Source organism: Ranitomeya variabilis, chromosome 4 (assembly GCF_051348905.1).
Source record: "Ranitomeya variabilis isolate aRanVar5 chromosome 4, aRanVar5.hap1, whole genome shotgun sequence".
NCBI lineage: Eukaryota > Metazoa > Chordata > Amphibia > Anura > Dendrobatidae > Ranitomeya > Ranitomeya variabilis.
The window spans coordinates 578670127-578686511 of record NC_135235.1 but is presented as its reverse complement, the minus strand read 5'-3'; the positions used below and the strand labels follow the sequence as shown (position 1 = coordinate 578686511).

General features: G+C 44.7%; 1 pseudogene; it reads left to right on the top strand.

Moving 5' to 3' along the window:
* Positions 1-2340, top strand: LOC143768121 (zinc finger protein 592-like; annotated as a pseudogene).
* The last annotated feature ends 14045 nt before the right edge of the window (positions 2341-16385 follow it).

The window sequence follows — 16385 nt, the reverse complement described above, 5'->3', positions numbered from 1 at the left end:
ATGCGCCATGTCCGTACTGCATTGGTCCAGGCTATACGACATGACATACTGTGTCAGGGTTCGTTGCAGCTGCCACAGTCGCTGCAACATGTGCAGGGTGGAATTCCACCATGTCGGCACATCGCATATCAACCTGTTAACTGGCATGGACAACTGCCAGACTTTGACGATCTTCTTGATGCTTTTGATATATTCCTGATGCTTCAAGTTTGGATGCCAAGGAAGCTATCCAAACAACAAGTGATGAATAAGAAAACCATCTCAAACCATCAGGAATGTGCTTGGAAGAGAAACTGTCTTTGGCCCAGTCTGTATCGGTCACTGATGTTCCAGTAGTTAGCGTTATTGTGAAAAACACAAGTCAATAGGAGTCATTTGAGGCATCTGAAAGGGATGAAAATCTCAATGGTCCAACTGTACTGCTGAATGGTTTTCGTGGGCCTGAAGTAGGCCCTAATCCCCATGCTGTTGGACCAGGCTATGGGAAATTTGAACCAGGATTCATCAATGTGGACAACTCACGGAGTGTCACAGAAAAAAATTGAACTTTTGACTAGGGTTGAGCGACTTTTATTTTTATAGGATCTGGTCGGGTTTCACGAAACCCGACTTTCTCAAAAGTCGGGTCGAGTGAAATCGGCAGATCCTATAAAAAAGTCGGGGTCGGCCGAAACACGAAACCCAATGCAGTGCAATGGGATACTATGGTTCCCAGGGTCTGAAGGAGAGGAAACTCTCCTTCAGGCCCTGGGATCCATATTAATGTGTAAAATAAAGAATTAAAATAAAAAATATTGATATACTCACCTCTCCGACGCAGCCTGGACCTTACCGCTGGTAACCGGCAGCCTTCTTTGCTTAAAATGAGCGTGTTCAGAGCCTTCCATGATGTCACGGCTTCTGATTGGTCGCGTGCCGCTCATGTGACCGCCACGCGACCAATCACAAGCCGTGACGTAATTCTCAGGTCCTAAATTCCTAATTCTAGGAATTTAGGACCTGAGAATTACGTCACGGCTTGTAATTGGTCGCGTGGCGGTCACATGGGTGGCCACGACCAATCACAAGCCGTGACGTCATCTAAGGCCCTGAACGCGCTCATTCTTAGGAAGGAAGGCTGCCGGAAAAAAGCCGAGGGTGAGTATATTCCTATTAGGTATATACTCACCCTCGGACGCGCCCTGCTTCTTTCCGGCAGCCTTCCTTCTTAAGAATGAGCGCGTGAAGGGCCTTAGATGACGTCACGGCTTGTGATTGGTCGCGGCCGCCCATGTGACCGCTCACGCGACCAATCACAAGCCGTGATGTAATTCTCAGGTCCTAAATTCCTTGAATGAGGAATTTAGGACCTGAGAATTACGTCACGGCTTGTGATTGGTCGCGTGGCGGTCACATGAGCGGCACGCGACCAATCAGAAGCCGTGACGTCATGGAAGGCCGTAAACGCGCTCATTTTAAGCAAAGAAGGCTGCCGGTTACCAGCGGCGATGTCCAGGGGCCTCCGGAGAGGTGAGTATATCAATATTTTTTATTTTAATTCTTTATTTTACACTTAAATGTGGATTCCGATACCGATTTCCGATATCGCAAACATATCGGAACTCGGTATCGGAATTCCGATACCAGATTCAGAAGATCGCCGACCTCATGGCCGACCCACACAGGGGTCGGGTCGGGTTTCATGAAACCCGACTTTGCCAAAAGTCGGCGACTTCTGAAAATGGCCGACAGGTTTCGTTCAACCCTACTTTTGACAACTTTAACCCAGTTTAGCCCTGAGCCAGAAGATTCAAAAGATATTGTTCTTAACAAGCAGAAGGTAGAAGAGTCTCCGTACTTTCCACAGCCTTCCATATACGATCCTGAGGAAGAATGCATGGTCGATTCTCTTAGCCCTCAGAACCAGAGCCGAATATGTTTGATGAATACTTTAAAAAAGAGCAGAAATTTGACTGCATTGAAGCAGAGAAGGCTAATTCTGAGCAAACCCTAGATATCGACAAAAACAGCAGCTTGCTTGGTTCGTCTATGCCTTTCAGGGATGCTGAGGACAGCGGCAATTCTCAGTATAGAGTATTTTCTGGTCCAGGGAACTCTTTCGGTGATGTAGCAGGTACATCAACTCTGTATTCATATGTGCCATGTAGGCAACAGAGTAAACCTGCTCATTCTAAATTATCATCTTGTGTAGCTGCTTTGGTGGCTTTGCAGGCTAAAAATGTTGCAGTGGACCCTAAGGAGGAATCTTTAAATCCTTCTAAAGACATTGATCTTTCTTTTAAGGAAGGGTTTGGGATGCAGAACCACCAAATATGTGTCCCCGAATTTTTCAGATTATAAGACGCTCCGAATTATAAAACGCACCCCAAATTTTCATGAGAAAAATAGGAAAAACTTTTTTTAATAAAGTGGTGGTGCTTCTTATAATCCATGCATCTTATTGCTTACCAGGGGTGGTGGCTGCGAGGAAGCGAGGTCCCAGGGTTGCTGCGGGAGGAGGCAAGAGTGGAGCATTGATGCAGGCTGGGATGAGGGGGTGTTCCGATGTGTGGCACGCCGCTGCGGGTGTCCCGGTGTTGGTGCTGCAGTGTCCCGGTGGCGGTGCTGTGCTGTGTCCCCAGTGGCGGTGCTGCACTGTGTCCACGGTGGCGGTGCGGTGCTGCCCGGTCTCCCTGGTGGTGGTGCCGTGCTGCGCTGTGTCCCTGGTGTTGCGGGGGGCTGTACCGACATTTTGTGAAAGGTAAGGATTGTGTTGCTTTATTATTTTATTTTTACATGGGACATGGGCTTCAATGGATTGGGCATAAAGGTGAGTATAAGTGTTTTTTTATTTTTAATTCAATATAGGAGTCTGTGTTATTTTAAATAAAGAACTTTATTCAGGGTGTTTTTTATTTACTACATGACTATGAGGTTACTAATGGGGGTGTTTTAGAGATAAGGAAAAAAAACGATGTTTCAGCTCACCCTTAATTCGAACGAGATGGTGGATATCAGTCCGAGCACGGAGACGAAGTATTGCTGCCACAACACTGATCAACATGTAGAAAAAGACGGTGTGAATCCAGCTCCAAGGATAAAATGCAAAAATTATTATTTTTTTTTAATCATTTTAAAACGCTGCTAGAACATGACTGGCATGGTAGGTGACGGAGAGCAACCAGTCCAGACTAAGGGCACATTTGTTGCCCGAAATGCATCCAGTCAGGTGCTGGTTGCTCTCCGTCACCTACCATGCCGGTCATGTTCTAGCAGCGTTTTAAAATAATTAAAAAAAAAAATGTTTGCATTTTATCCTTGGAGCTGGATTCACACCGTCTTTTTCTACGTGTTCTAGAGATGCCTCTCCATTACTAACCCCTGAGCATGATGTCATCTGACAATACAAAAGTCACATCAACCCTAACCCTATCAACCCACTTGCCACCCCCACAGGACAAGTGGGAAGATCTGGCGCACCTTATGGATGCGCATTTTTTTGGGGTGGTATGGAGCTGATGTTTTTAGTCTGGGATGGGGCCAATATCTATGGCCCCTTCCTAGCCTATTAATATCAGCCTACAGCTATCTGCCTAGCCTTTGCTAGTTATTAATTATAGGAGTTACCCCATGGAATTTTTTGGGGGGATCCCCTATTTTAACAACCAGTAAAGGCTCAGTTTAAAGCAGCGAGCTGATTTTAATAGCCTGGGAAGCTACTTGGGTATTACCCACTTCCCAGGCTATAAACATCAGCCATAGCTGTTCACTTTCCCTCTACTAGTTAATAAAATTTAGGGGAATCCCAGGCCATTTTATTCAGAAATGTAATTATTTATTACTAAATTACAGTAAGCTACACGCAAAGCACTGATTATATATCCCACACATACTGTATATATGTATTGAAGAATATTTCCTTGGGAAACTATCTGTTAATTACAGAGAATTCCTCTATGGAAAAGCTAATGGTAAAAATTGCATTTTATGCAGATTGCATTTGCATGTGATTCGGATCTCAATCAGATGCTAGGTGATAAAAATCACTTGTCTGACTTTTCAGGAACAATATCGGACCGTGGTTTTTTTTTTACGGAGATTGGTATGAGCCTTGAAGTGGAGGATCTGTTAACAGTTACTTCGTAATGGATTCCGTTTGGCAATAGGATTGTTCTCAACACTGAACATGGAAAAGCAAATAAATAAATAAAAGCAGTAAGTAAGGTAATATAAAACGCTATAAAATTATATGTACAAACTACAGAGTCAATTTTAGGCTATGGTCACATGTTCCATATTTGGTCAGTATTTTACATCAGTATTTGTAAGCCAAAACTAGCTGGGTCCCCAGTTTGCGTCTCGGTTCTGGAGAGAGCTTTGTCGACTACTCAGTATCGGGTTGAATCTCTCTTCTGCATATCATCCCGAGACGAATGTGTTGGTAGAGAGAGCCAACCATACCTTGGTCACATATCTGCGACATTTTGTTTCAGCCAGGCAGGATGACTGGGCATCCTTGCTACCGTGGGCGGAGTTTGCGCTAAACAATACCGTAGCCGACCCCACTGGCCAGACCCCATTTCTCCTTAATTACGGTCAATTACGGTTCCTGTGCCCATGCCCGTGTCTTACGCCGACTCCAGGGTGGCAGACTGGGCTGTGGAGGCACGGGACATTTGGGATCATACTCAGGATGCCAAAATGTGAGCTTGGTTACTGCTGATCTTCCAGGCTCAGCCATTGTAACTAGCACTATTCTTCGGCGGGCAGATGCTCCTGGGACGAAGTCCTGCTTTTCTTCTACTGAGCATGCCCAAGGGTCGACCTTCCATTGGAGGTCTGGGGTCACACGCTCAGGTCCTGTAGCGGCTCCTATTGGACCACTAGGAAAGTCCTTGTCTGCTACAGCTATAAAAGGGCCGCATGGCCATGCACTAGTATCAACCTATATCATGAGCTTTGCTACTTTGTGGTCATGTGTGCATGTGGTCAGGGTTGGCTGAAATAAGCCCCTAGAATACCGGCACCTCCGGTGAGGAGTTTTGTGTGTATGAATTCAGGGCTGGCGTATAGCCACTAGAATTCTGGCTCCACCGGAGAGGAGTTGTTCGTGTTCTAGGCTGACTGCATGACCACTGCTTGCTTTCTGCTCTGTTAGGTAGCTGTGATCCTCTGTGAGGTTAACAGGGCACAGCATTTTCCAATCTTAGCGATTCTATGAAATAACAGAGTTCCCTTATACTGCCATATAGTGCCACCAATTGCTAGCAGCAGGTTCTCTCCTGCACGGTGGACCCGGGTTGCAAACGCACCTATTATAACTCATATATATACTTGGTGCGTTCCGCCAACCCTAACAGGAACAGTCAGAGAAAATGGTGCGTGCACCACTTCAAAATTTTTAACTCACGCCTGGTTTTGGCATGCACTGATATAAAACACTGACCAAATACTGAACATGTCACCGTGGATTTAATAAAAACATGGAGGCTTCCCTTTGTTGGAGCGCCTCAGATGGGCTCTACTTTACAGGAAATTATAGAACTGCCTTTTCTTCCAGATAGTACAAGCTCTTAGCTCCGGATTCTTGTTTATGGCGGTACATATCTTTAATCTTGCTCAGGTTGAGTGATGAGTGAAATGAATGATTCTGCAACAATAGATACTTGTTCTGCCACAAATGCAGAGTAACTATGGAAACTAGGACAGCGGATGGAGAGAGCGTTGTGGCCCTGCATGTGTCATGAAGAATAGACATGTCCATTTGTTATTTACACTGAAGGCTGGAAGGGGGGAGGAAGAGACCCTCTTATGTTGCTCACCTGGTTAGTAACATTTCAGATAGATACACACATTGTTATAAACATTAATAAATAAGTATATTTGCATTCTGTATGTAAACGTATCTGTCTTTAGATACTTTATTTTATATGGTAATATAGGTAATGTTTGAGTTTTCTCAGTCTTTCTTAGGTTGCATTGTAGGACATTTCTGCAATTTCTTTTTCTATGACAGCATGTAAAACACATCATTTACTAAACTCTTTAGCACAATGGGATAATCCAGGACTTTTAACCACCATTTTTTTTCGGTTCTCGCTTTTCAATGGCTCTAACTTTTTTATTTTTTCATCAACAGAGCCGTACGAGAGCTTCTATTTTTTTTTTTTTGCAGAATGAGTTGTAGTTTTGAGTGACTCTCTTTGGTTTGCCATACTACTCTCTAAAAAATGGGATAAAAATTCCAAGAAGGTGGAATTGAAAAATAAAAAATGAAAGATTGCTGTTGCCTTTGGGTTTTCTTTTTACCACAATCACTTTGCAGTAAAAAATCTCTTGCTTCTGCAATCAAGAACCTTAGTGGTGATAACAAATTTTTTATTTATTTTTTAATTTTCTAGTATTTACAATTAAAAAAATAGAAAAGCTTGCAAGAAAAAAATGGTTACAGTTGTCATTTTTTTTTAGTTGACAATGTTGTTTGATTTCATTTGTACCATTTTGGCATCCACACTACTCGATTTGTTGTGGAAGTGATAAAAAAACAAAATCTGCTAGTTTGATTTTTTTTCACTTTAACTTTCACCGTATGGGACATATATTTTTATTATTTTATTAATTTGTGTAATTAAACATTTACATTTGAGAAAAAAAGGGGTGATTTCAATTTTTATATTTTTTCTAAATGTATTATTTGTTTGTTTTTGTTTTACATTTTTCATTGCAATGATGAAGTATTGCAATCTACTGTATGAATGATAATGACGTAATATTAACATTTATATTGGGACATTTAGCAGTCCTCCGGCCACTATAGAAGCTTTATTATGACACCAAACGATCGATCGTGTTATGCAGCAGTTGAAGGCTGACAGAACTGACGGCTACCATCTTTGGGAGACAGTAAATGCCACTGACATGTTTGACAGAGATATTTAGCAGGCTGATCTGTTGGAATTGCAGCAGTTATGGGTGCTCCTAAATCTACTCTATAAAAGCAGTAAATATATGGCCGATGTTGCTACCTGGTTTAAGCGGATGTTTGGGCTGAAATGAAAAATCTGCATACACTATGCGACTGCAGACTTCCCGAATTGTGACAATGTGCAATGTTCACATAATCATGATTGTAATAAACATTAAATTGCAAATCTTCTTGTTTTTACAAGCAATATCTGACAAAACCCAGTTATAAAGATGAGACTAATATATAAAATAAAAATAAATAGCCTTTATACTCTTGGCCTATCATTAGTGCCCTTAATTGTACTACAGGGTCAGCTATGCAGGTATATCTTAAAGGGGTCTTCCATACTTGATCAAATCTATGAGAGAAGCTAGTAAAAGACACATCAGACATTATACAGCCTTGTGTTACGTACTCATGATAAACTACAAGGCAACCAATGAGAAACATAATAAGCATAGTGCATCGGGGTGCTCGGGTACGCAGTGAGTATCGCGGGTGCTTGAGTGCCATGCTCAAGTCCCTGCCTCTCATGTTTCGCTGCTGTCAGACACCCAATAACATGCAGGGATTGCCTGCCATACACAGTAATACCATAGCCAACATGATTCCTTATGTGTTGTATAAACAGCAGACTCGGTGTCGCCTATGTAATGGATATACAGCAGTCTCAGTATATCCTATGTGATGTACACAACACTTAGGGTATGTGCACATGTATCGCCCCCAGGCGCAGGGCAGTGGGGTACTCGGTACCGGGTCCCTCTGTCTCGGTTCTGGGGATGTCACGGTGGTCCGACCCGGTCCGTGGCCCTGCTAAGGGGCGCCCAATTAAAGGTGTAGTTTGTCAAGTGTTCGTGACGCCACCTGTGGTATTCGGTCAGGGTGACCGATGCTGCTAGGGGTCCGCTGGGGTGATGGAATGGCAGCTAGATGGTATACCTTCCCACAGGTGAAGTATGTCCCCAGGGCTTCCCTTGATGAGTAGGTGGTAATGGTGGATGTTGTAAGGTGCGATGAATAACGAGGACACAGAGGTTGCAGTCTCTTTACCTTTTACTGAAGACTTCAGCGTCCACAGTCCAGAGTACCGTTCACAGGGCTGGCTGAGTCCGGACGGTCCGAAGGCACATCCAGAGTTCCCTTTGCAGGTGGAAATCAGTAGCCTTCCTACTAGCGCCTGTGTGTTGTAGTACCTCCCTGCTGAGCACCACGGGATAGTCCTCACAACTGTCGTGTATGTTTCTGATGTTCTTTCTCTCCGTCCCCCAGATGGTATGGATAGGACGACCCGTATGACGGGGTAGGCCTGGAGCTATTTTATAGGGACCCTAGAGACGCCCCTCTCCCACAATTTGCCTCCGTTGTCTTCATTAGGTATTAAGGTCGGGCAGCCAACTTGGAATTAACTGTCCTGTCGTAGTTTGAAGTAATGCGTAGAGCCTATTACTCCCTTGGTGTTCCGGCCACCGGCTACGCGCCTCAGAAGGATGTTGCCGATCTTAAGGCAGAACTCCTCCCGGTATTATCTCCTTGTGCTGTGATCTCGTTTCTCACTTCTCCACAATATACTCCGCTTCTTGTCCTTTCTTCGGATGCTGCCGCAATGGGGTGCAGGCGCAGCTCTGTAAGTTCTATCTCTTGCTAAGTCTCTGCCAGGATCCCACCCCTGACAGGGACCTCTGTCTGCAGCTCAGATGTTCCTCCTTCTCCCCCTGTCTGCCTGACAGGTCTTTCCTGGGTCTCACCCAGCAGCTTTCTCCGACTAACTTCCTATCCAACCCCCAGTTTTACCCGAGTGTGAGGAGTGGCCTGATAGATAGAAGCAAGGCTCCCCCTGGTGGTTGGAGTGTGAAGTGTAGTGTGTGACTGTGATACCTGGTCAGGTGAACTCCTTTAGTGCCATCAGACGTACCATCACTCCCCCTTGTGGAAGAGCAACAATACTGCAACGACCAGGACTCTGGGGCGCTGCACTTACACAGCAATCTCGATGTCTCCTATGTGATATACACAGCAGTCTCTGTGTATCTTATGTGATGCATATACAGCAAACTAAGTGTCTCCAATCTGATGTAACCAGCACTCTCGAAGTCCTTTTATGTGATACATATACTTCAGACCCCCCCACTGCTTGAATTCTATAAACATTACATGAGCAATGAAGAATTTCCCACTGTGAGGGGACCTGCAGTGTAATGTACATCGGTGTACAGAAAAGCTTACTGCTGAGATCAGTTCATTACAAAACTTATCATTGCAAAGAGTCAACTGTGCTCCAGACTGACGCAAACCTGGAAACCAATTGTGAGTAGCAACAACATCAATACTGCATCTTTCTGCTCAGTGCATCAAATTAAATGATATATTCACTGCTTCTGCTAATGTGAACAAGTCTCACGGGACTCAGCTTCGCATCCCAATGTTTGTAGGCAGCAGCTTTATCCATGAGCCACCACTCATAAAGATATACATAGGATAATTTTGTAATCTTGACATGTATTGCAGGCAGTGAACCCAGAGGCAGATTATGCATGTACATAGAGATTCATTGTATATTTCAATGTATTTTTATGTTCCCTGTATGTTGAAGAAAAAGTTTTTGTTCCTATGAAACTGCTAAAAATTTATAAAAAGCCATTACAAAAATGTTAATTTTTTTCTTTGGGAGTAGTCAAACCACAACCCTCAACATTACAGGCAAGAGCTAGGCGTAACGCGGCGTAACGCAGTCCGTTAACGCCGCCATTAATTCCTATGTTGGATGCATTTGAACAGCAAGGTGGCTTGTTGTTGAAGGGAAATAGAGAGAAAAAAAAATCTATAAATCTTCAGCATAGCGAGTGTGAGCGAGCTGAGTGTGACCTGAGCGTAAGTGTGGACGGTGGTAAGTGTGACTTGTGATTCAGTGAGGAGGTATTTGGAAGGCCTTTAAAAAATACCTGTGTGAATTTGTGTGAGTTAACTTAGGGGTTAACTTAGGGTGGGCGGTCATAATCAAGGGTTTATAAGGGGCAGCTGTTTGGGGCTCAAGTCCGTTTTGGAAGTGCATTTGAACAGCAAGGTGGCTTGTTGTTGAAGGGAAATCGAGGAAAAAAAAAACTATAAATCTTCAGTATAGCGAGTGTGAGCGAGCTGAGTGTGACCTGAGTGTAAGTGTGGACGGCGGTAAGTGTGACTTGTGATTCAGTGACTTTGGAATCAGGGAGTTTCCAAGGGAGGAATTGCTGTCTGTTTTTTATTAATACTTTGTATTTATTTTATATTTAACGTTTGTGTGGTGCAATCCCCATTAGGAAATGTGCTCCACTATTGTTAATGCCATCCAGTGCACATCTTGCCATATGTATGCAGTCCTTGATCAGCCGGTCGAGGGTGCATACTGCTGTGCGAGATGTGAGCACGTTGTGCATTTGGAATCCCAGATTCTGGATCTAAATGTGCAGCTGGCAACACTGAGATCCATAGACAATATGGAGAATAGTCTTCTGCTCACTGAGCAGACGCTCAATGGGATAGATGAGGAGGGGGATGGTAGGATGGAGCTGCAGGATAGTGAAGTAGCAAGCTGGGTGACAGTTAGGAAGCGGGGTAGAGGGAAGAGTGCCAGGGAGGCTAGTCCTGATCTGGCACACCCCAATAAGTTTGCTAAGTTGGCAGATGAGGGAGGTGCCAGTACAGGGGTAGCAATGCTGCAGCCAGGCATGTCCTCTGAAAGCCGGAGCAGTGACTGCTCCAGTAAGGAGGGAAATAGGAGAGCAGGGCAGGCCAGACAGGTACTGGTAGTGGGGGACTTAATTATTAGGGGAACAGATAGGGTAATCTGTCACAAAGAAAGGGATCGTCGAACGGTGTGCTGCCTACCTGGCGCTCGAGTCCGACACATCGCTGATCGGGTGGACAGATTACTGGGAGGGGCTGGTGAGGACCCAGCGGTCATTGTGCACATTGGCACAAATGACAAAGTTAGAGGTAGGTGGAAGGTCCTTAAAGATGATTTCAGGGAATTAGGCTGCAAGCTGAAAGCAAGGACCTCCAACGTGGTATTTTCCGAAATACTGCCTGTACCACGTGCCACGCCAGAGAGGCAACGGGCAAATTAGGGAGGTTAATAAGTGGCTCAAGAATTGGTGTAGGAAGGAGGGGTTTGGGTTCCTGCAGAACTGGGCCGACTTCTCAGTTGGCTACAGGCTCTACGCTAGGGACTGGCTGCACCTCAATGGGGAAGGTGCAGCTGTGCTGGGGGAGAAAATGGCTAGAAGGTTGGAGGAGTGTTTAAACTAGGGATTGGGGGGAGGGTATTCATTTTATAGGAGGGGAAGATAGTGCAGATAGAGACCTGGGCACAAATAAGGAAGTTGGGGGTGGCGGTGGCATGGGGGGTGGGGCTAGAACAGTTAGTAATTTAAGAAAGAATAGAGGTACAGAGAGGAACATCAAGTGCATGTATACTAATGCCAGAAGCCTCGCCAACAAAATGGACGAATTAGAATTAATGTTGTTGGAACATGGGATATCTGAAACATGGCTGGATGAGAGCCATGACTGGGCTGTTAACTTGCAGGGCTATAGCCTTTTCAGAAATGACCGTACAGATAAGCGAGGGGGTGGGGTGTGTCTGTATGTAAAATCGACCTTAAAACCCATCCTGCGTGATAATATAGGTGAATCTAATGAAAATGTAGAGTCCCTGTGGGTGGAGATAAGGGGAGGGGGAAAAAATAACAAATTACTGATAGGGGTTTGTTATAAATCTCCAAAAATAATGGAAGCAATGGAGAATATCCTTGTAAAGCAAATAGATGAAGCTGCGACTCAAGGAGAAGTCATTATTATGGGGGACTTCAACTACCCTGAAATAGATTGGGGAACAGAAACCTGCAGTTCCAGTAAAGGTAATCGGTTTTTGACAACTATGAGAGACAATTACCTTTCACAACTGCTTCAGGACCCAACAAGAAGGGGGGCACTGCTAGACCTAATATTAACCAACAGGCCAGACCGCATATCAAATATAAGGGTTGGGGGTCACTTGGGGAATAGTGATCACAAAATAATAAGTTTTCATATCTCCTTTAATAAGATGTGTAGTAGAGGGGTGACAAGGACACTAAACTTCAGGAGGGAAAATTTCCAACGGATGAGAGAGGATCTTGGTGCAATTAACTGGGACGATATCCTGAGACATAAAAGTACACAAAGAAAATGGGAGACGTTTATTAGCATCCTGGATAGGACCTGTGCACAGTATATACCGTATGGGAATAAACATACTAGAAATAGGAGGAAACCAATATGGCTAAATAGAGCTGTAAGGGGCGCAATAAGTGACAAAAAGAAAGCATTTAGAGAATTAAAGGAAGTAGGTAGTGAGGAGGCATTAAATAAATACAAAAAATTAAATAAATTCTGTAAAAAGCAAATCAAGGCAGCAAAGATTGAGACACAGAGACTCATTGCCAGAGAGAGCAAAAATAATCCCAAAATATTCTTTAACTACATAAATAGTAAGAAACTAAAAAATGATAGTGTTGGCCCCCTTAAAAATAGTCTGGGTGAAATGGTGGATGAGGATGAGGAAAAAGCCAATATGCTAAATGACTTTTTTTCATCAGTATTTACAAAAGAAAATCCCATGGCAGCCAATATGACTAGTGATAAAAATTCCCAATTAAATGTTACCTGCTTAACCCAGCAGGAAGTACAGCGGCGTCTAAAAATCACAAAAATTGACAAATCTCCGGGCCCGGATGGGATACACCCCCGAGTACTGCAGGAATTAAGTACAGTCATTGATAGACCATTATTTTTAATCTTTAAAGAGTCCATAATAACAGGGTCTGTACCACAGGACTGGCGTATAGCAAATGTGGTGCCAATATTCAAAAAAGGGGCAAAAACTGAACTCGGTAATTATAGGCCAGTAAGCTTAACCTCTACTGTGGGTAAAATCCTGGAGGGCATTCTAAGGGATGCTATACTGGAGTATCTGAAGAGGAATAACCTTATGGCCCAGTATCAGCACGGGTTTACTAAGGACCGTTCATGTCAGACTAATTTGATCAGCTTCTATGAAGAGGTAAGTTTCGGACTGGACTAAGGGAGCCCAGTGGATGTAGTGTATATGGACTTTTCAAAAGCTTTTGATACGGTGCCACACAAAAGGTTGTTACATAAAATGAGAATAATGGGGATAGGGGAAAATATGTGTAAGTGGATTGAGAGCTGGTTCAGGGATAGGAAACAAAGGGTGGTTATTAATGGAGCACACTCGGACTGGGTCGCGGTTAGCAGTGGGGTACCACAGGGGTCAGTATTGGGCCCTCTTCTTTTTAACATATTTATTAATGACCTTGTAGGGGGCATTCAGAGTAGAATTTCAATATTTGCAGATGACACTAAACTCTGCAGGGTAATCAATACAGAGGAGGACAATTTTATATTACAGGATGATTTATGTAAACTAGAAGCTTGGGCTGATAAATGGCAAATGAGCTTTAATGGGGATAAATGTAAGGTGTCATGATCTCTGCAGGCAGAGATCATAGCAAGCCTATAGAGGGACAAGCTCTCGGAAGATGGAACTATACTGACCATGAACTAAGCCTGCCGCGCAACTAGAAATAGCCAGGTAGCATTTCCTATTTATCGCTAGATGCCCAGCTCTGGCCTAAGACCTAAATAGCTAGCAGAGGGAAATATAAGACCTGGCTCACCTCTAGAGAAATATTCCAAAGAAGACAGTAGCCCCCCACATATAATGACGATGAGTTCAGATGAAACAACAAACGCAGCAGGAAAATAGTCTTAGCAAATTTGAGGTCCGCTTACTAGATAGCAGAAGACAGATAGTATACTTTCATGGTCAGCAGAAAAACACTAACAAAACACCATCCAGAGATTACCTTAAACTCTGGCATTAACTCATAACGCCAGAGTAGCAATCCCTGATCAACGAGAGCTTTCCAGACACAGTAACAAAACTTCAGCTGTGAACTGGAACAAATAGGCAAAACAAAACATGGACAAAAGTCCAACTTATCTAGTAGTAGTCTAGAAGCAGGAACAAGCACTGAGAGGCATCAGATAACATTGTTGACCGGCAAGAAACCACCAGAGAAATGAGCTTAAATAGCGACACCCACTACTGATGGAACCAGGTGAAACAGGAAAGAGGATGACAAGTCCAATTCCACAAGCGGCCACCGGGGGAGCCCAGAATCCAAATTCACAACAGTACCCCCCCCTCAAGGAGGGGGCACCGAACCCTCACCAGATCCACCAGGGCGACCAGGATGAGCCCTATGGAAGGCACGAACAAGATCAGAAGCATGAACATCAGATGCATTGACCCAAGAATTATCCTCCTGGCCGTAACCCTTCCAGTTGACCAGATACTGGAGTCTCCGCCTGGAAACACGAGAGTCCAAAATTTTCTCCACAACGTACTCCAACTCACCCTCAACCAACACCGGAGCAGGAGGCTCAACTGAAGGTACCACAGGTACCTCATACCTGCGCAATAACGACCGATGAAAAACGTTATGAATGGAAAAGGACGCAGGGAGGTCCAAACGGAAAGAAACAGGATTAAGAATCTCCAATATTCTATAAGGGCCGATGAACCGAGGTTTAAACTTAGGAGAAGAGACCCTCATAGGGACAAAACGAGAAGACAACCACACCAAATCTCCAACACAAAGCCGAGAACCAACACGACGATGACGGTTGGCAAAACGCTGAGTCTTCTCCTGGGACAACTTCAAATTGTCCATAACCTGCCCCCAGATGTGATGCAATCTCTCCACCACCGCATCCACTCCAGGACAATCCGAGGATTCCACCTGACCGGAGGAAAATCGAGGGTGAAACCCCGAATTACAGAAAAACGGGGACACCAAGGTGGAAGAGCTGGCCCGATTATTGAGGGCGAACTCTGCCAATGGCAAAAAAGCAACCCAATCATCCTGGTCAGCAGAGACAAAACACCTCAGATATGTCTCCAGGGTCTGATTAGTCCGCTCGGTCTGGCCATTAGTCTGAGGGTGAAAAGCAGATGAAAAAGACAAATCTATGCCCATCCTAGCACAGAATGCCCGCCAAAATCTAGACACAAATTGGGTACCTCTGTCAGAAACAATATTCTCAGGAATACCGTGCAATCGGACAACATTCTGAAAAAACAGAGGAACCAACTCAGAAGAAGAAGGCAACTTGGGCAGAGGAACCAAATGGACCATTTTAGAGAAACGGTCACAGACCACCCAGATGACAGACATCTTCTGGGAAACAGGCAGATCTGAAATAAAATCCATCGAGATGTGTGTCCAAGGCCTCTTAGGAATAGGCAAGGGCAACAGCAGTCCGCTAGCCCGAGAACTACAAGACTTGGCCCGAGCACAAACGTCACATGACTGCACAAAGACTCGCACATCTCGTGACAGGGAAGGCCACCAGAAGGATCTTGCCACCAAATCCCTGGTACCAAAAATTCCGGGATGATCTGCCAATGCAGAAGAATGTACCTCAGAGATGACTCTGCTGGTCCAATCATCCGGAACAAACAGTCTATCAGGCGGACAACGATCCGGTCTATCCGCCTGAAACTCTTGCAAGGACCGCCGCAGATCAGGAGAAACGGCCGACAAAATTACTCCCTCCCTAAGGATACCTGTGGGTTCAGAATTACCAGGAGAGTCCGGGTCAAAACTCCTAGAAAGGGCATCTGCCTTAACATTCTTAGAACCCGGTAGGTATGACACCACAAAATTAAAGCGAGAAAAAAATAAAGACCAGCGCGCCTGTCTAGGATTCAGGCGTCTGGCAGTCTCAAGATAAATCAAATTTTTGTGGTCAGTCAATACCACCACCTGATGCCTAGCCCCCTCGAGCCAATGGCGCCACTCCTCAAACGCCCACTTCATGGCCAAAAGCTCCCGATTCCCAACATCATAATTCCGCTCTGCGGGCGAAAATTTGCGAGAAAAGAAGGCACAAGGCCTAATGACGGAGCAGTCGGAACCTTTCTGCGACAACACTGCCCCAGCTCCGATCTCCGAAGCGTCAACCTCAACCTGAAAAGGCAGATTCACATCAGGCTGACGCAACACAGGGGCAGAGGCAAAACGGCGCTTAAGCTCCTGAAAGGCCTCTACAGCATGAGGGGACCAATTAGCAACATCAGCGCCTTGTCTGGTCAAATCAGTCAGTGGTTTAACGACATCCGAAAAACCAGCAATAAATCGGCGGTAAAAGTTGGCAAAGCCCAAAAATCTCTGAAGACCCTTAAGAGAGGAGGGCTGAGTCCAGTCACAAATAGCTTGCACCTTGACGGGATCCATCTCAATGGAAGAGGGAGAAAAAATATACCCCAAAAAGGAAATTCTCTGGACCCCAAAAACGCACTTAGACCCCTTCACACATAAAGAATTAGACCGCA